The 20,385-nt window shown below is 40.3% G+C and overlaps 1 pseudogene; it reads right to left on the reverse strand.

Annotated features, from left to right (window-relative positions):
* Window positions 1–15,440: 15,440 nt before the first annotated feature.
* LOC147901249 (uncharacterized) lies at window positions 15,441–17,610 on the reverse strand (annotated as a pseudogene).
* Between the last annotated feature and the right edge of the window lie 2,775 nt (window positions 17,611–20,385).

A 20,385-nucleotide genomic window follows, 5' to 3' on the forward strand; every position in this document is an offset into this window, starting at 1 on the left:
AACCACATAACTAGTGTTACGCGTTGCATGATATTGCTACCACCGGGATCATTGTGATGGTTTAAGACAATCACTTTAGAATTCAAATAATTTTAACTAAAACAATTGGTTGGGATGGTCTACAACATGATCAATTATATAATAACAAAAACATGTACATAGTCCCCCCAACTTTCGAGGGGGACCTTAGATACAATCCTCCTATCAAGCTTGTTGCCCTATCTATGAAGACTAGTAGCTTGTACTGGGATAGTCTCTGATTTTGTATCTAAGAATCCCTTCCATGTGGCATCCATGGAAGACGATGTGCTCCACCACGTATATATGCACAAAAATTTCCGCATAGTAGATGGGAGCAAATGTGCAAAGGAAATATTGATCCACCATGTATATATGCACAAAGAACTTGTGTTGTACGAGCACCCACACTATCTTCCACAACATAGGCCCAATTGTAAGTTTTGCTCCTTATGTTGGAACATCTGTTTATTTTTTTAATTTTAGATCTATATCCATCCTCATATTAAGAATGGCGACCAATGGAGTGCATTTTGGGCTTCATAGACATCTTGCATGGAGCAATCGGAGAATTACAGTACCAAGGTAGATGTGCAACTCAATTAACTCAGACATGTATAATCTTTTTGGACAATCAGTATAGGCTGATGGACAATGGACACACTCATGGATTGCTAATAATACAAGCTCTTCCAACGTGAAATTCTATGGTTAGGCCAGTTTCCCAGTGTGTTGTGACAGAAACATATAGGTCCAAGCTATTTGCAGAAGCTCAACAATCTTTACAGCCTAGTATTGCTACAAGAATAGTGAAGATCAATGTTTGCATGCCAATTATAATTTAGTTGATATTTTTAACATGTATTTAATGAAGGTATGCAAAACAATGCTCACCTACATAGCAATTGGAACCAATGGAAATATTGACTTCTTGGATGATGGGTGGGATAAGTTAACACATGATAAAGTTGATCGTAAAATATTGCACAATACACTTTCAACAAAGAGCATGATTGCGAGTTACAATTTTATACTCTCTTTATATTTTAAAAGCACCAGAATGATTGGGAACAAATTAGTTCCAATGGATCAATACATTATCTCCTTTGGTTCTCAAAACAAACCATTGGAAATTAAGATTAATGAATATGGACTTCAGCTTGGTGTTATATCAAAAAGTCCCTGCTTTACACTAGCACAATTACAAAATGAAATGGACTTCAACTTGGTGTTATATTAGAAAGTCTCTGCTGTACACTAGCACAATTACAAAATGAAATCCTTATAGAGATTGAAGGCAAAAATTTTAATGATTTTTCTTTCACTCTTTACTAGAAAAAGGTAAATGAGTTTTTAATACATTTGTGACAGATGACTTCTAACCATGAATTGTAATAGGTCTTCCATAGAAGAGAAAGCACTATTGAATGGAAAAGCATCCCTAAAGGGACTCTATTACTCAAAATGAATAACTCGATACATGTATCGTATAAAATCTCCATCCACAATGTGAGGTATGTTTAATTGTATACATCTAAGTAAAATTCACAAAATTGAGTGATTGAAACACTTATTCTCTAATGTCCTACAATGCAGATGCTATGGGAGGTGGATGCGGCATTGATGAACCTTCCCCATGGGAATCCTCATTCAAAGTAGTGGCTACTCCCTCAACTATGGCTGCCTCCTCAAGTGTGACTACATTCTCAACTAGAGCTACCTCCTCAAAACGATCTATGTCCTCAAGTTTGGCTTCCTCTTGAAAGGAACTGTGCTCCATGCCTAGAATAGGAGCTGGAAATAGGATCCTCCCCAAAAAATGAATCTATCAAAGGCTCATCAAGGATGGGATCACCAATAGTAGTATATGTGGCTATTTAGACTCAAAGTTTGGCTTCCTCCTCAAAGACTCTGTCCTCCATTCTAAAAATAGGAGCTCTACCAACATGATCCTCCTCAAAACTGAACCTAGCAAAGGCTCATCACAGATGGGCTCACTAGCAATAGACTCTGTGGCTTCAACCTCTGCATGTATGATCTCCTCCACCTCATCATCCAACTCTATCAATTTCTCTTGATGATGTACTCTAGAAGTAGAAGCAATAGGCTTCTCATGCTGTACTCTAGAACTAGAAGCACAAGTTGTATCAAGGGGTGGTGCTACATGAGCATAAGTTAGCAACTTATGCTCATGTAGCAAGACTTCTTTAAGCTGACACATATTATCACTGGTAGTTGTCCTCTTGGAGTTGTAAGCAAATCAAAATAAAAGATCTCCCTTCTCATGGCTTCTATAAAAGTCTTGTTGTTTATTGTAGACTTGCAATTTACCTGTTTGGGAGACGTCTCCATGAAATATGTATCCAACATGTACTTTGCATGGATTAAGGTTCTCCATCCACAAGAGTTGTGGCACCTACAAAACATGCCAATGTTAGGGAAGCTACAATTTATGTAGGTGGGAGGAAACAATCATGTTAAGACAAAAAAGTGCTTACCTTTTTATCAAATAATTACAGTGTTTAACACATCTTTATTTAGGGATAGTGATCCAACATATTAAACAATATTTCCAAATGTTTGCAAGAGTTCTTTAATAATTAGCTATTGTCTAGAATAATCATTCAAATTTTCAATTCACTTTCAAAAAGAATACATAAAAATCAAGCTCCTTGTGTGTTCCATAGATGGAGTTCATTCAAATACATTGCCTTTGATAAAGGTCAATTACAATAAGGTTCCAATGATTGCTAAAATACAGTTCCAGACATTAGTATACATTGACTCCATTAAGGGTATAATCCTTAGATTGATATGGAAAGAAGATAACAATTGCTTATTCCGCGTGATAGGGGAAGAAGATAAGAGTGACCACGTTAAAGTTGCAATATCTAAACCATTATGCAAGGCTCTTGGTAGATGTTATTGGGTCTCTTGTGATCCCAGAGAAGCATGGGTCAAGCAAGTGTACCGCCAGTGATAATATTCTTGAAGCTTTGCTTTGTAAATGCTGAAAAAGAGATTACAGACATCACTTAGATGCACTCAAAGAACACATTCAGGATTTGTGCCAAAGATTGCATGGATTTTTTTCCCATCCCTTCTCCAAGAGTTTTTTACTTCCATTTTTTCCATGAAATGATATGCTTGGTCTCCTCATAGAATTGTGCCAAAGAACACGATATGGGCTATTGGGATTGATTTGAACTGTGCATATCACATTCTTTGGCACAATTTTAATTATCATTATTCTTTTGCACATTCTCAATGTTGGTTACATTGACAGTCTCTTTTTGTTAAATTGAATGTCAAAATCCGATAAAGAAAATATCTACTTCATTGTGCAAGTGGTATATTAGAAGCCTTTATCATGGACAGCACAGATAAAGCTACACTAGGGTGCCGAGAAAGGGCCCTGGTATTGCAAAGGCTGCAAGAAGCTCCTCTTCAAACCTCAAAGGAGCTCATCAAAGAAAGGGAAAATCCATGCATATGCTTGAAAGATAGAAGAAAAGAAGGTTCACACAAAAGGTGTATGTGCTGAGAGAGATTAGGAAGGATCAAAAAGCCATGGGATTTGGTATCCCAAGGCAACCTTCCAAAGACTTATTAATCAAATTTGTGACAACTCAAGCCTTGATTATAGATGGCAAAGGACTACAATCCTTACAATGCAGGAGCCGGCTGGAATGTTAGTTGTTGCTCATGTACACAAGATGACATTAGTGGTAAATGACATGGAGACCTTGAAGAGAGTCAGGTATAGATATGACAAACTGCTTCATCCAATTGACTAAATTTAGATCTCAAGAAGATAAGTTTACGTTTGAAGTAGTTTGTACTTTTAGGTTTTAAGAATTGTGCTAAAGAATGCGATTTGGGAGGTTGAATCGCAGTTCAACTAGCCAAATTGCATTCTTTGGCATATTTCCAAGACATATGCTCAATGGTTTCAATTTGTCTACTTGGGGGGTTTTCCATTGTATGTTCTAATCTTGTTTACCTTTGAGTTCGGATCTGGAGTAGAAATTCTTATATTTAAAGTATATTATATGGCAATTGGAGAATTGTGCAAAAGAATGCGATTTGGGAGTTTGAAAGATAGATGAAATATCCAAATCACATTCTTTGGCTCAATTTCTAGATATGTGCTCTCGAGCTCAATTCTTCTACTTGATGGGGTTTCCATTGTGTGTTCGGATCTTGTTCTCCTTTCACTTTGAATCTGGAGGCAAAATTCTTATGCTTGAGGTTTGTTGTATGACAATTGGAGAATTGTGCCAAAGAATGTGATTAGAGAGTTTGAAAGGCAGTTGAATTGTCCAAGTTGAATTATTTGGCACAATTCGTGAATTCGGCATCTGACTGTCATCTTTGGCACAACTCTAGAATCTGTAATGTTTACTACAAGTTCATTGCAATCTTAATTGTGAACTTGTGTTTTATCCTTTACCAAGTCAAGGTGAGGAGGTGAAGATAGTTCAAAAAAGATGTGTAAACTTTTCTTCTAGTGCCATTAGTAGAGAACCAACCCTGTAGAGAAGAGGCAAAGGATGTTACAGTAGCCAGTTGCACATAATTCCAAAAGATCCAATGGACTTGAGGTTGTTGACTCATGAGACGCTGGAAAAAATTGTGATAAACTTTTATTTGACTTCCTCCACAAGTGCAATGCTAAAGAGGACTTCCATGTTTTCTATGACATGTTCAATAAAGAATTGTTTTTTTTAAGATGTTGATCAACACAAGGATCTTTTGGATGAAGAATTGAGTTCCACAAGCTCATAGGGCAAGGCAAGGTGGCAACATATAATAGGTCTTTAGTTCATATAAAGGATTTGGGCTTAGGTTATGGTGTGAACCAAAGGTATCATTTCTTCCCAGAGCATATGAAGGTGAAGTGCAGTATGCACAATAGGAATTGTAGACTTTTGGAGGAAAGTCTAGCATTTGGAACTTTCAATGGAGTGATGATAATGATGTTATGCAAGAGGAGCAAGAAGTAGCAAAGGAAGAGGTTCCAGATCAAGAGGAGGCTAAGGAGGCCAAGGTTGTGGAGCATGATGAAGAAGATGAGATCAACCTTGATAGAGAGAGAGAGAGAGAGAGAGAGAGAGAGAGAGAGAGAGGAAGCTATTGCACTCGACCTGATGGCACTAAGGACAACCAATGAGTCTTGAGCGGTTGGGCATAGAGAATTGCAGTGATGCTGTTCCTTTGCTTCCAAGTATCAATATTGGAGGGGAGGATATGTATTCTTGTATGAGATTCATATACTGTTTGACTTGAGAGAACATTATGCACTTGATATGATTGCCCATGCATGTCAAGTACATCTTATTTTGATTGATCGCAATGACCCCTTCCTATGGTTAGAAGAGAACTTTGACTCAGAGGAAATTTTATCCATATGCTTTCAAGAGGCCGTGAAATATGGTGAGACCAATGAGATGGATGATGAGACATTTAGGAAGGTTAAAAAGGAATTAAAATTTTATGATCTTTGCAAGGAGGAGCAACCAAGTTCTGGATTTGTGAGGCCCTCTTTAGAGGAAAGCATATCCATTTGTATGAACAAGAGTCTAGAAGCAGGCGAGAACTTGAAGGTGAGTAGTAGTGGTGTGATTATGTGGTGTATCTTTCCCTCATATTTGGTAAATTTTCCAAAGCTTTTTTTTTTTTAATTTTTATAGCTCTATATTGAAGATGAATCATATCTTTTGAGGGGGTCTGGGAGGAGAGTGCGAGGTTTTGGCAAGCTTTCTGGCCTCTACCGCTACAAAAAGATGCTTTTTGTTGCACCAATTTTGATTTTTCACCGACACTTGATTAACAATGGGGAGATGGCTGTTTGGTTATTGAAAATCAACCCAATCAACTCTCAAAAGGACATGATTATTCTAGTAAGAAAGATTGTAGCTTACAACATTTTTGGGTATTATCCTAGCAAGATTTTCTCTAGGTCTATATATGATTTAGCATACACCGCACATGCACTTTCAAGTGGCACTACAAGTCCTAAGGGCTTAGAACTTCATGGGAAGAACCATCTTGTAAGGTTTAGGGAGCTACTTTTACTAGGTGACAAGGCCATGCAAATTGAAGACCAGGCCAAGGATTTGCAAGAAAAAGAGATGGATTTGAAAGAAAAGGAAAGAGAGAAGGATTTGTACATTATGAGAATAGTGTAATGACTTGAATATTGTACAATGTTGTGTGAAATTTCATGTATTACTAATGCAAAAAATACATCATTACATATCAAACATTGGTGCTAAACTCTATTAGACCACTTATCATTTTTAAAAATATTAGAGTGCCTCCATTTAGTATGTTTCTGTGCCATAGTTGAGTTGTCAAGTATATGTCTTCTTCTTTGCCTTTGAGCTATATTGAATGCCAATGTAACTTGTGAGTTTGCTACTTTTTTATTCACTTGTAGCCGTTGTATTATACCATGATAGAACCACTGAAAAACTTCTTTGAGACTATTTGCCTTTTAGGCTCCTCCAAAATGTGTTGTATGTTGGAAGAATGCATTCCTTGTAGTGTAATGAGATATCTCCATGCCTTGGGTTGGAACAAATTGAAAGGCAACCATATTTCTTTTCAAAATAGGGGAGATGATTATAAATTATGTGCTGCATTCATAGAAAAGATGGTGTAAATTTCTATTGTATAAATAGTAAATCTAGGAGATGCATGTAAGGATAAATAGAGGATTTCTTACCAAGTAGTGTGTGATGTTCCAAGCTGTTGAAGCTTCTTTCATAGATTTTCCAAAAGTCTTGACTTCCTCTTCAAATGCACGTTGATGTTTTTTGCTCCACCTTTGTTTGTTACAAAAAAAGAATAGCTTGTCTAACAAATTCCATACATCTGCTTTTACATTTCTTACAAGCCCATTTGCCTCCTAAACATTGATTGTTTTGAGCACATTCTTCCAAAGGCCATACTTCACTCTCCATAAATAATTTAATTACCTGTCAATATTTTTTTTCCTATCTGGCTATGATAAGAATCTCCTGGATTTAACTCCACCAATAGATGGATTTATTGGGACCTCCGTTCCATAAGTAGAACTTTTAAGGTCTTTTGTAATTTGGACATCACCTCTAGGAACCCTCTATTGTGAAACACATGAGCATAGTAGTTTCTATCGCAAAAAATTGCATTTTGGGGTCTATTTTGACATCGCAAAGTTCCAAGAGGCACTCAGCAAAAGTGGTCGTTTTGACTGTGTATGCCTAATTTTTGCTTGTGTGCGAATACACAATAGAAAGGTTGCTATGTGCCCCCAGTACAGAGATTTTGAAAAATGCAAGCCAGTTTTGGGTTACTGTGTTTATGCATTTTTTTCACTTGAAGTGACTAGTGGTTGCTTACCACTGCCCTTGTGAGGTAGAATTATTAGTGTTGTAGAAGTGTTGCTGTTTGTCCTTGTGAGGCATGAGTTGTATTTTTTAGGTGGTTGTTGCAGATTTTCACTTTGCAAAATGTATGAGAATCTATCTACAATTGTCAGTGAGAGAAGCTTGACAAAGATAACTTCCAAGCATGGAAATTCAGATGACAAACTTCCTTATGGGAAAGGGAGTATGGGAGTTCATCAATGGTGTTGAGCAGGAACCTATATTGGGTCAAAATCCCACTGATGCAGAATTGAAGGCAATCAAAGAGTGGCATGAAAATGCCAGGAGCATATATTGGTTGTCTGTTAGTGTTTCACACTCCATAGTTGTGCACATACAAGATGCAACGACGCCTAAGGAGGCATGGGATACTTTGGTGAAGCTATATAGCACCAATACCACTATGCGGAAGATGCAGCTCAAGCAAGAGTTGCATAATGTGCAATGGAACAATATGAATGTAAATGACTATTCCATGAAGGTAAAAGGCCTTGTAGATTATCTTAGCTCAATTGGAGCACCTATTGATGATGATGACTTAGTTTCTATAACCTTGAATGGTCTTGGGAAGGATTATGCCCAAGTACTTATCGAATGGGTGTGCCTCTTTGACAAAATTTCAATACCACCTAGGTTGAGCCGTAGGAAAAGTGTTGTGCCCATCGGATATCCTTTGCATGGTTGATCGAGCATTAAATACTATTTTTGCTCTAGTGTCATGCACATCCGTAAAACAACACGCTGCTAGGTATGTTATCTGATCAAGTACTTATGGGATGGGTGCACCACTTTGCATGTAAGTCAATTCCACCTAGTTGAAGGTGTATGCAAAGTATTGTGCCCATCGGATCTGCTTTGCATTGTCGATCAAGCATAAAACACTGTTTTTGGCCTTAGTGTCATGCACAACCATAAAAAAACACGGTCCTAGGTGTGTTATTCAAACAAGTACTTATCGGATGGGGGCTCCACTTTGCACGCAAGTTCAATCTATTGGAGTTCGTGAAACTTTTCTTGATTTTCAAGAACTTATTGCTCTCTTGTTGAGTGAAGAGCAAAGGAATGGTGGTTCATCCAAAGGCAGTTCTCAAGAATCTTTATTTTACTCAGAGGAAGAGGTAGGGGTAGAGGTAGAGGAAGAGGCCCTTTAGGAAACCAGAACCAACAGCAACAACAATCGGAAAACTAGTCCTATGGAGGAGGACATGGTAATTCTAGAGGCAGGGGGAGCCAAAGAGGATGGGTTCATGGCAAAGGAACCAATAGGTAGATAGTAACACAGAGTGCTTCTATTGTGGGAAGCCTAGACATAAGGAGAAGAACTACTATAAAAAATAGAGTGACATAAAAATTGGGAAGTTGCAGCAAAGCAACTATGCATCATCCAGTAGGCAAGGTGATGACAGAAATGAGCATGTTTTTGTGATGCATTATCATATGCTTAACTCCATGACTCATCATATGTTTGGTATGTTGATTCAGTTGCTTCTAACAACATGACTAGTCATGGTGAGTGGTTTAGTGATGTCAAAAATTTGGACAAACCTAGTTATGTTGAAACATGTGATGATACTGCACATCTAATTGTATAGGTTGGTAGAGTGCCACTGGCTATGCAAGATGGCAAAAGGAAGTACTTGTTGGCATATGTACTTCATGTTCCAAATATCACCAAGAACTTGGTTTCTGTTAGCCAAATGGTTGAGCAGGGTTTGTAGGTCACATTTAACCCTGATGGATGTTTTGTTAAGGATCTAAAAGATCAGTGCCAAAAAGGAAACATAAATGGTAGAATGTTTACCTTGGATGTTGATATGCTTGAGGTCGAAGCTGCTATGTTTGCGTATGGAAGAGCTGTCATTGCAGATATTGAGATGTGGCACATGCGCATTGGGCACGTGAATTTGCAAAGGCTGAAATCTATGCAAACATAGAAAGTTGTTGTAGGTTTTCCTAAATTAGGAGTGGATGGAGTGCAAAAGGTATGTGAAGCATGCCAAATGGGCAAGCAAGCCAAACATGCATTTCCACAAAATGATGAAGTAAGTGAAAGCATTTTGGAAGTGATTCACTCAAATGTGTGGACAACCAAAACAACTTCAATTCGTGGATCCCATTATTATGTGAGCTTTATTGATGATCACACTAGGAAGGTGTGTGTCTATTTCATGAAGCATAAAAGTGAAGTGTTCAGCCACTTCAAAAACTTTAGGAATATGGTTGAAAAGGAGAAGGACATGCACATAAAATGCTGAGATCTAATGGAGGGGGAGAGTATTTCTCAAATGAATTCAATGATTTTCTAAAAGAGGCCGAAATTCAAAGAAATTAGTCATGCAGATCTACCCCTCAGCAGAATGGGGTTGCTAAAAGGAAGAATAGACATATTGCTGAAGTAGCACGTGCGATTCTAAATGAAGAAAGGATGACTGATTATTTTTGGGCTGAAGCAGTAGCAACTGTTGTTTATATTATGAAACAGAACCCCCACTGCAGCTGTCCATGGTATGACACCTAAAGAAAAGTATACAGGCAAAAAACCTAATATTTCTCATTTGAAAGTATTTGGTTGCATAGCTTATGTTCATGTTCTTGATGAGAGGAGAACTAAGCTGGATCCAAAGGCTGAAAAATGCATCTTCATTGGTTATTCTCCACAACAGAAAGGGTATCACTGTTATAACCCTTCCACTCGTAGGATGCTAGTGAGCAGAGATGTTATCTTTGATGAAATGAGTTGTTGGTATGGATCAACAAAAGTGTCAGAAGATGCACATACATGAAAAAATAATGTTGCTGTAAATGTAGAGCATCAATCACAAAGTTTGAGTGGACCTAGCGAGTCCTCTAATAATGGATCCAATGCATGGACAGGGAGATTACGATCTAGTGGATTGTCTCATGGCAGCCCAGATGGTGGTACGCAGGTATCAAGCAAAGGAAAGGAGAAGGTGGATCATGCTCATGTATTTGATGTTTCTGTTGGTCACTCTCATGTTGATGGAGTGTCTAGTGGCTCTAAATGAGCCTTGATGAGGAACTTGGGATTCCTTCATTTGTTACTCCTGGTGCAAGGAAAAGTAGGCATGCTTTAAGAGGTGATGCAGGTGTACGCAGGTCCACACGTGTGAAGTATCCAATTGATAGGCTAAGATATGATGGGTTTTCAGCCCATCACTATGCTTGTAAGGTCAAGGTTCTAGAAGAACCAGAGCCCACATGTTTTGAGGATGTAGTTGGGCATAAAAATTGGGAGGCAGCCATGGATGAAGAGATGGCAACCTTGAATGTAAACCACACTTGGGATTTGTTGCCTTTGCCTCATGATAAGAAGGCAATTGGATGCAAGTGGGTTTATAAAGTGAAAGCACAATGCTGATGGGTCTGTGAGCAAGTATAAGGCAAGGTTGGTTGCCAAAGGATATGCACAGACATATGGCATTGATTATGAGAAAACCTTCACCTCTGTTGTAAGGATGGCAACCTAAGTACTTTTGAGGAAATGTGGTCTCTACTGAACTCCTTCCTACCATAATATGAATTAGGGAGAAGTTGTAACTCTCATATACATCTTGAAATTTTTAATTTTTCTCTTTTATAGCTATCAAAAGTATAATTTTAAGCCTACCATTGCATAGATCATTAAATTTTGAACATTTTTCCTTTTTACAGCTCCTCAATCTGAGCTAAGGAGCAAAAGTTATGACCCCTTCTGCGTAGGCTCTCCAAGGGTATTTCGCCGACGGAATAGGGTTGGGGCAAGCTCTTCAAACCATATTCCTCTGGCAAAATACACTTAGAGGGTCTATTAAAAAGGTACTATTTATTTTTCTTAGGTCATCCCGAGGAACTGTAAAGAGGATATTTGCTCAAAATTTCATGATCCAAGGAATGGTGAAAGAAAAAGAAAGGATTTTTGAAAGTCATAAAATAAGTCACCACTTGGACATTATATATGTATATTATATAAAGGTATATTTATATCTATATCTATTTATCAATGTTTCATATTTACTCACATATTCCTTGAAATAATTTGGAATTTTTTGCTCCCCAAAAATGACTTGAGCCTATATATTTTGACCCCTCCCATCTTTTGTCCGCTCGTCGCTCGGGGGTTTTTGCTCGAAAAATGAAAACCCTCCCTAGGCAAGGATTACAAGTGCCAGAGGACCCACAGGCAAGCTAGTCTCCTCCTAACCAAGCACCCAAGGGGGTGACCACACGTGGCCACCAAAGATTACTATGCCAAAACAGCAAGGAAAGGCCTAAGTAAATTGACCTAGTTGTCCTAGCATGGATCAGGATGACTAGCACCCCAAAGGAAGCCACTAAGGTGACCAAAGCTGACACATGGCCACCAAAATGCAGGGTTCAAGAACATTGCAATATTGATGGGGAAGCATCACACAGTAGAGCTCACCCTGATTGACCACAATAGGGCATGAAAAAAGTCTTCTAGGACACCTAACTCCAACACGTGGCCACCATAAAAAAAATGTCTAGAATGTCAACAAAATGCTTGGAGATCATCAACCAATTGTTTTGAAGCTGAATATCATCACCAAAGCTTGCTTGAAATAGAGCAACCAGATGGCTAGAACCCAACACGGGGCCACACTTTGGAAGGACAAGATGAGGCAAGAAAATCATGGGGGAGAGCATAAAAGGGCACCCAAGTGAAGGGACTAGCAACTAACAACCTTGGAGACCACAAAATTTACAGAGTCTCATGTGTGGCCAACAGACGGCCACTCTGTAAAATGGGCAAGACTATTTATTTTGTGGCCCCACGAGCCTGTGTGACTGCTACATCAAACATCAAAACTTGCCTTGAACCTCCCAAAAGCTTCCAAATCACTTCTGGATCATCCAAAACCACTTTTCCCTCGCCCGTTCCACCGTTCTGTCATCATGGGTGACGAAACCCCCAAACGGAACCCCGAACCAATAGTACCAGAATTTCTCTTCGTTCCGCCCATAGCTCTCGATGATCTTGATGTTTCCCTAAGGTTATCGGAAGAGGCAAATCTACAAGAGTATGAAAACACCAATGGAATCCTCGTCATAAGGCAGCTACCCCCTCATCAAATACCCAATGATACTGATTCTATCTTGCAACAAGCCGGGTACAAGAAGAGATTCACCAAGCGAGAACGCATCAAAGGCTGGGACGAACGACAATCAACATTTGTATTCAAACATGAATCAATCCTCGGTGTAGAATGGATGAGCCAATTGACTGAACACATTGTCCATTGTGCCTATAACCTACTTCACATACCGTCGTGACCATTGAGAGAGGTGCCGTTTGATCTATCCTACTCCTGAATGTTTAAGGGCACTTCATGATCCGACAGTGTAGCCTCATCTCAGAGCCATGGGACTAGGTCCGATAACCAAACATCTGCCATGCCAACTGGATTTGCAACGAGTCTGTCAATTCGTATCCCATAGGACATACATAAGACATATAAGAGATCGAAATGGGGTCGAATGGTTGAAACTAAATGTTACAGTACACACAGTGGGAAGGATTTCTCGGTGATTAGTGAGAAGTTCAAATAGACTTAAGTACCTAAAGAAGGATGTTCATGATTTAATCAATGTGAATATTGATAAGAAAAAGCACAAAAATGTAATCTACTTCCATGAAATCACGAGGACCAAGCGTATCAAACCAGCTAGGTGCTTGCCATTGATCCTACACCTGGCGACAACACAATCATTCGGCCCAAGTACAGGGGTCATGCTCGAGATATTGATTAACAAACCGAAACGATCTCAAATTGGGTAGAGATTTTTAAGAGGAAATAGTACATGTATGCAATGGGCACCAAGGAAAATTCCATAATCCATGGATTATCATGATAGTAGGATGGGAAATTCCCACGACTCCCTAATACAAATATTGTCGCAATGGCTACTGCGCGAAACGAAGACAGTGTGGAGGGAGAGGCTCCCCAACGTCCTCAACCAGCCAGGATGGCTGCGAGGCTTGCTTCCATGAACACAAGACTATCAGAAGGGCAAAGGAAGGAACGGGCCGGAAGAGAAGCGACACGAACAGAAGTGGCAAGGAAGAAGAGAGATGATGAACGCCAATCAAAGGAGGCAGAAGACAAGAGAGACGAAAAGAGGCGAAGAAGGTGATAAATTTTAGAAAAGAAACACCAAGAGGATATGGAAGAAGCCAGAAAGCGCCATCAACCACAACGAGAAACCAGAGCTCAACAAACACAAAGGGAGAGGTAGCAATGGGATCCTCAACTCCAAGCACAAGAAGAAGAACCTCAAGAAGTTCAACCAAAAGAATAGGTGCAGCAACCAGATCCAGTACAAGAAGAGCAACAGCAACAACCGCCAACATTGAGGGGCATGTCAGAAGAACAAGTTTTGCAATTTGCAACTAATCTTGATCAGGAGATGGAGGAACTAACTCACCATCGAAGTCCATCAGAACAATGCGTGAATAGAGAAGTGCAATCAAACGGAGTAAAATGGATATGTGGAACCTCAACAATCAGCACCACCTACAGAGCCTAGTTCTTCAAGGACACATACTGATACAGAGGACGCAACATCTACTACACACGCGGCCCAACCACCACCGGTACCACCTCCACAACCTCCCATGCAACAAGAGGTTGAGTTTGAGTTTGAAGATCAACCTCCACCACTGCAGTATCAACACCCGCCACCACCCATGTTTAACCCAGTTCAACCCATGGAAATGGTGCGGCAGCACATCTTTGACAACCATTTGAATTATCTCCAGGAACTACATCGCAATCCCAAAGGAGTGGTCCAAGTGGAGGAAGGTTTGTCATGCTTCAATGAACGATCACCAAAGTCAATGAAAATATCTTTCAACGGCGAGAGCAGCTGATTCATGGGCAAGCTGAGATGACACAAACACATATGACAATGCTCCAGGCCCAGACTGCTCAAATCATTTTTCATAAAGCGCGCGCAGAGGTCGCATAAAAGGTGCAAGCAGACAAAGAAGCAGAGAATGAGGCACATTGGAAGCACGTAGTAGATTTACAAGCAGCCATGTAGCAAAAGGACCAAGCTTATCAAGAGTTATAGGCGGTTGCAGACTAGAATACCAACAGGAACAGGGTTGTTAAAAAGCTCAAAAGAAGGATCACAGCGTTGGTCCAAGAGCATCAGATTCAACAAGCACACCTCGTTGAGGAAAATGAAGATCTATGTTAGAAGCTCGGGGATGCCAAAGAAGAAAATAACGATCTAAATGAAACTTTGGAGGCTCTTTAGAAGGCCTATATCGACAAGGCAGAAGCACTGACACCTGCAACGCAACAAGCAGAAAAATCGGATCACATGATAATCGAGGCCACTGAAACAATGCAGAAAATAACAGAAGAGATGGCCAAACTTTGGATCAATAATGCTAATCTTAAGGAAGAGAATCTCATCCTGAAGGAGCAGCTCAACACGGCCAAGCAACACAAGGGAAAACAACCGGCTGCCATACCACAAGATTATCTAGAAGAACAATAGTGATTAGAACAACATGTCTCAAGACTGTATCAGGCAGGAGCAAACTTGGCATCAAATCTAATTTCTGTGCGCTCGTCCCACGTCCCAATCCACCCACACTTCATATCACCGAGCACTCACACTTAGTCAACAACCCAAGTGGAATCACTACACTTCATAATAGAATCCTAGCCCTATTTCAAGCCCACCAAGGTCAAGATACTATGCTATATGATGACCAATTTATATCATATCCAACACACATTCCTATGGAACCTAGCTACAAAGGGTGTGTGCATCCACCATGTGTCAGCATAAAACGAATGGAGGATTTGGATTGCAAATTCCGATTCAAAAGCGAACAAGAAATAGATGTAGATGAGAAGGCTAAACCTCACATAAAGCATCTTCTACCAACAACCTCAAAACCACACTAATCAGTAGCATATGTCATAGTACGCAGAAGAAATAATTTTTTGGAAATGTTGAGTGGTAAAGAAATCACAGTTCGGTTAAAGTAATACAAGCTCCTCAATGTTGATGGAATGGGCAGAAGAAGACATTGCGATGCGTACGAAAGGCATAGACATACGAAAGGCTCCAAGCTTGAAGACATGGTTTGTGGCTGCTGATCCTGAAGGATGGTGAACTATGAGAGTAGGGCGATCTGATTCCCTGTGGTTGTTAGAGTCCAAGGGGAAGATCAAGCAAGCATTGAAGCTCTGACCCTCCGCAATGCCCACAAAATGTCCACCAATATTCAGGCATTGTTGATGACCCTCCTGCTCAGACTTCCAAATGGGGAGGGCCGCCATACCCATGGAGCAATCATCATGAGGAGGTGGTGCTAGAGAGAGGGTTGCTCTGCTAGAGAAGCCTGAGAGGTGTGGTCTTAAGGTTAGATTCATGGTCAGTCGATATTGATCATCGTCTTTGTCTTGTATCAACGTGATATGAGGCAGCAAATCGGCTAAGGGAACATCAGGTTGTGATTTGAATGGTGGTGCTTCGTGATCTTCAATCTTCATAGTAAACTGCACTGGCACAGACCTTAGTTTGCCTCGGATCATCAACGTTCCATTTTCCTGCACTTCGTATTGCATGCCCTTCTCGTTCTCCAACTCGGGATCGTCCTCCACTTCTAGGGGTCTCCATAGAACAGGCACCCACGAATGCCTTATGTATTGCAGGTCATGCTCTTGGATGAGATGATTGTTTACACAGAACACAGCCACGGCCAATCCAGGCTCTACTTCTACTCTCTGGAAGAATTCGATCGTCCAAGCTTCCATATTTTGAAGGTCGTCCTTGGGTACGACCAAGTCGTTCACCCCCGCCAGCCCCAGAATGCTGTTGATCCGGTCGCCCATGTGCTTGCTCTGTCGTAAACTGCACTCCCACAGTCCCAACCGGAAATACATATTGTAATGGTCGTGGGTTATGTAAGATAGAAATCCTGACAGATTTTGGACACACTTAAGCCACTGCTCCACGAAGTGGACGACTCAGATCTGATGTTCAGTCTTAAAGCCTCAGACTGGAGAGCTTCTAAAGCGGGCAGCAGCTGGTCGTTGAGGAGATCGTAGAGGGTTTTCTCTGAGATAACATCGATTGTGGAAGAGTCCTCCCTATACCAGAGACTGATTTTGTGCTCGAAATCCTGAACCTGGCGCTTAAACTCGGATTCATCGCAGCAATGCCTTGATTCTCCTGTGCTGATCATGAAACTCAAGAGGTCTCCCGTGCTGCACACACGAACACAATATCGTCTGGTTCTGGAGAGGGCGGCTTCCTGTATTGTCCATACCCTGGTGTGCCAACGGCAAGTAGTCTCGTATACTGAGGATCCTCGCGGCGCGATGGGTGCCATAGGCCTGCCCACATAGTGTAGAAAGACGATGCTCTCCTCCGCCTCATAGTAGATCCATCCCATGCATTTGATTGTGGCTTTCACCTCCTCTTCATCATGCTGCGCAATGCAAACCCCATCATGCCAAGCATACTCCACCCCTGCTGCTCTCAGGATGTCGCACATATTCAAGATATCTTTCACCACTCTGTTGCGCTGATCAGTGAGAGGCCCAGGAGTTTGGTGCGGGCAAGGCTCCTTCATGGAGCAGCGTGGCGGAGGAGTCGTCTTCCTCCTGCTGCAATCTGCACGGCTAGCCACCATGTCCTCTTCCTGCACATATTGATCAGCTGTGCCAAGCCTGGTTGTGCACCTGCAATCGAACACTTCATACACCTCCACGCCGTAGGTGTGCGAAATGGCTGCATAGCCCACCCCCGCGGATAGCTCCTGGAGCTCCCAGAAATCCCTCAGCACTACGGCCTCTCCTCGGCCTGTGCACGTAGCATAGATATCGATCACTCGCAGCACTTCCGGCTCCCGTAGGTATGCTTGTGCAGCCAGATACTCGTCTCGTAGGTAATCATCACACCCTGCGTCTCCGGTCATCGGACTGTGGACACTCAAGCAAGAAAGTTTTTCGGACAGATTCAAGACAAACAAGTGAAAAAAGATCAAAGTTTTTCGGACGGATTAAGACAAACAAGTGAAAAAAGATCAATGACGCATGTCATTCATAGGCCTGCCCAAAATAAATGGGGAGGAGAAAGGGGGGGTAGGGATTAGTGGTGGAGTGAGAGAAAGAGAGAGACTAGACTTGGTGGAGTGAGGGAAGCTAAGAGAGAGAATCTGGGTGAGCTAGCACAAGTGGTGGAGTGAGGGAAGCTAAGAGAGAGAATCTGGAGGCGAAGGGTGGGTGAGCTAGGGACAAGTGGTGGAGTGACTGAAGCTAAGAGAGAGAGAGAGAAACCCAAAATAGTTAGTTGTGCATAATTGCCTCATTTATTGGGCTTACAGCTTTAACTAAGGCCAATGAGACAAATCTGGAATTTATGAAATTTAAAAACTCCCCTATTTTAGTTTTGCCAAAGCACAACCTTTGCTAAGGCTAAGGGCAGGCCAAAAATAGGGCCCCCAAGTTGGTTTTATTCAACTCTTAATCACCATGGGGAAAAAGAGGAGGGCCGGGAGGTTTCGACACATGCATGTGCAAACTTGAAAAGTCAATACCTCTCTCTCTCTCTCTCTCTCTCTCTCTCTCTCTCTCCATCATTTGTTGTTGGAGGACACTCAAGGAAGGAAGTCTTTTTGACATATTCAAGCCATTATAATGTCATCGAAAATTTATTATACGACATAATAAAATAATGAAAACAATTGAAAAATAGAAACTTGACGTCTAAATTTTATTAAAGTCCATGATCAAATCAATAAAACAATGAAAAATAGAAACTTCGTGAAAGAATCTAGCTTCAAAGTTAATTTAGACCGAAAATAATTCAAGTCTTTTTCAAATCTCATCACATTACAAGTGATAGAAGTTATTATTATAATATTTATACAATAAAACAAGTTGTGAAGCTTCAATTCCCCCATTGGAGAGAGTCTAGATGGTTTAGCTAAAAAGAGAAGAAAGGAGCTAGAGTTAACTAAATGTTCATAATTAAAATTTAAGCCAAGAATGTGTTTTTTAGGGGAAATCATTGCTAGGGAGGTGCCTTGGTAGGCCAAAAACTCGATGAAGTTCTTGAAAGGCATGACGATTACGAAATCAAGTGCTAGGGGGGTGGACATGAACTAAGCAATTGACCCACAATTTTGTTGGCTTTATACAATTTCAGCGAAGTGCTTCAAATCTTGGTGGAGTGAGCCACATTAATTGAAACAAGCAACTCCCCCACATGATACCACGTGTGCCTTATCGATCCTTGAAAGAGATCCACCTTATATCGAATCATAGTTTCAAAATAACAAACACATGCACACGCACATGCACATGCACACACATAGGGGGGGAGAGAGAGAGAGAGAGAGAGAGAGAGAGAGAGAGAGAGAGAGAGAGAGAGGCAAAATGATGAAATCTTCAACGTTAGGATTTTTTTTTTCATTTTTTGAGCGAAAGTATTATGTTTAAGAAAGAAAGAAAGAAAGAAGATTTTTAAAGTCTTTGAGAGACCATGAAAGGTCTATGAGACAAAAGAAAATCTAGTACAATGAACTAGGTGGGTGTGGCCTCAAAACGGACCAGCAATCGCATGTTCATACAAGAACATTCTATTCTGGAAAGTTGAAGTTGGCAAGAAAATATCTTCATCCATGTGAAGTTGGCTGTGGAAACAATATTATAATGGGTTTATTTTCACACAACATTGACTTGGAAGCCAGTTTCAAAAAGTGGCTGGGATTAAAAAGCTGGTGTTCAATTAAAATTAAATTACCTAATCGGAAATGGGTTGAAATTGATGCAATGGCTATTTTATAAGAGCTAACACGACTAAGTAAGTGATCCTCTATGAAAAAAGTGGGGGAAAGACTATCCAAATGGCATCTAGTTTTTAAATCTCAAATCACGACAAGAAACTTTGAATTGTACTCTTGGAAACAAACTAATGATTGCTAGATTTTGAGTAACTTCATCCGAGGACACCCCAAGGACACATGTGCCACTCAGTCATTGTCTCATGGTTTCAAGCTAATGGTGTCCACCTTTTGTTCATTGCATGAACTTTCAAAAGGGAAAAATATCCCATTTTGCTCATAAATTGGGTAATCTCACCTAGTTCCTTAAGGATTGTCTCTTTGAATTCTTCTAACACAAACATATTTGCATATTACTGGGGTGATTGCAAACCTTTCTTTTAAAGTTTCCCTTCAAACATTGCAAAAAATGGGTTTTTAAAAAAAATTGAAAATCAACATCCCATTGTTGACAAAAAGGTTTATTTTACACATTTTTATAAAGTTTAAAATGTTATAGTACGTATATCATTTACAAACTCAAAAAAAATCTATTAAAACATCTCATTCTTTCATTCAAGAAACTGATAATTTCAAAGACTAATTAACTTTCAAGAGATCTATGAAATAGGCATTTTGAAATAAAAGCATCCTTTGAAAAGTTCAATGATTTCTTACTTCAAGAAATGTTGTGTATCGATATATGCTGATAGATAATTCTAACCAAGGATGATTGATGCCTTGCCATGCTTTGTTACAAAATCACATTAAAACTAGAAATATATAGTAACACTTCTATTGGAATCAATATTGCAATTACACACATGTAGTCTTTTTCATTCTCCTCCTTTTTACAAAATCTCTCTCTCTCTCTCTCTCTCTCTCTCTAATCTAGATGCCTCCAAGGAGGCTGAATACCACACACCGGTGAAAGCACCCATTAGGGGAGAAATGGGGTCTCAAAAGGGCCTCCAATTACTGTTTCCTAATTTCAAGGGATTAGAGAGGGATTTCAGGTGTACTAATGAGTGCTAGAAGGTGTGGGGCAATGGTATGTTGAGGTGGAGGGTGGGTAGTAGGCCTGCAAAGAGCCCCTATTAGTTGCTCCCCTTACACTAGGGACCACCCAAACCATCCCCCCCC

Source organism: Dipteris shenzhenensis, chromosome 6, assembly GCF_047967505.1.
Source record: "Dipteris shenzhenensis isolate YYH24624 ecotype China chromosome 6, Dip_SZ_1.0, whole genome shotgun sequence".
NCBI classification, from domain to species: domain Eukaryota; kingdom Viridiplantae; phylum Streptophyta; class Polypodiopsida; order Gleicheniales; family Dipteridaceae; genus Dipteris; species Dipteris shenzhenensis.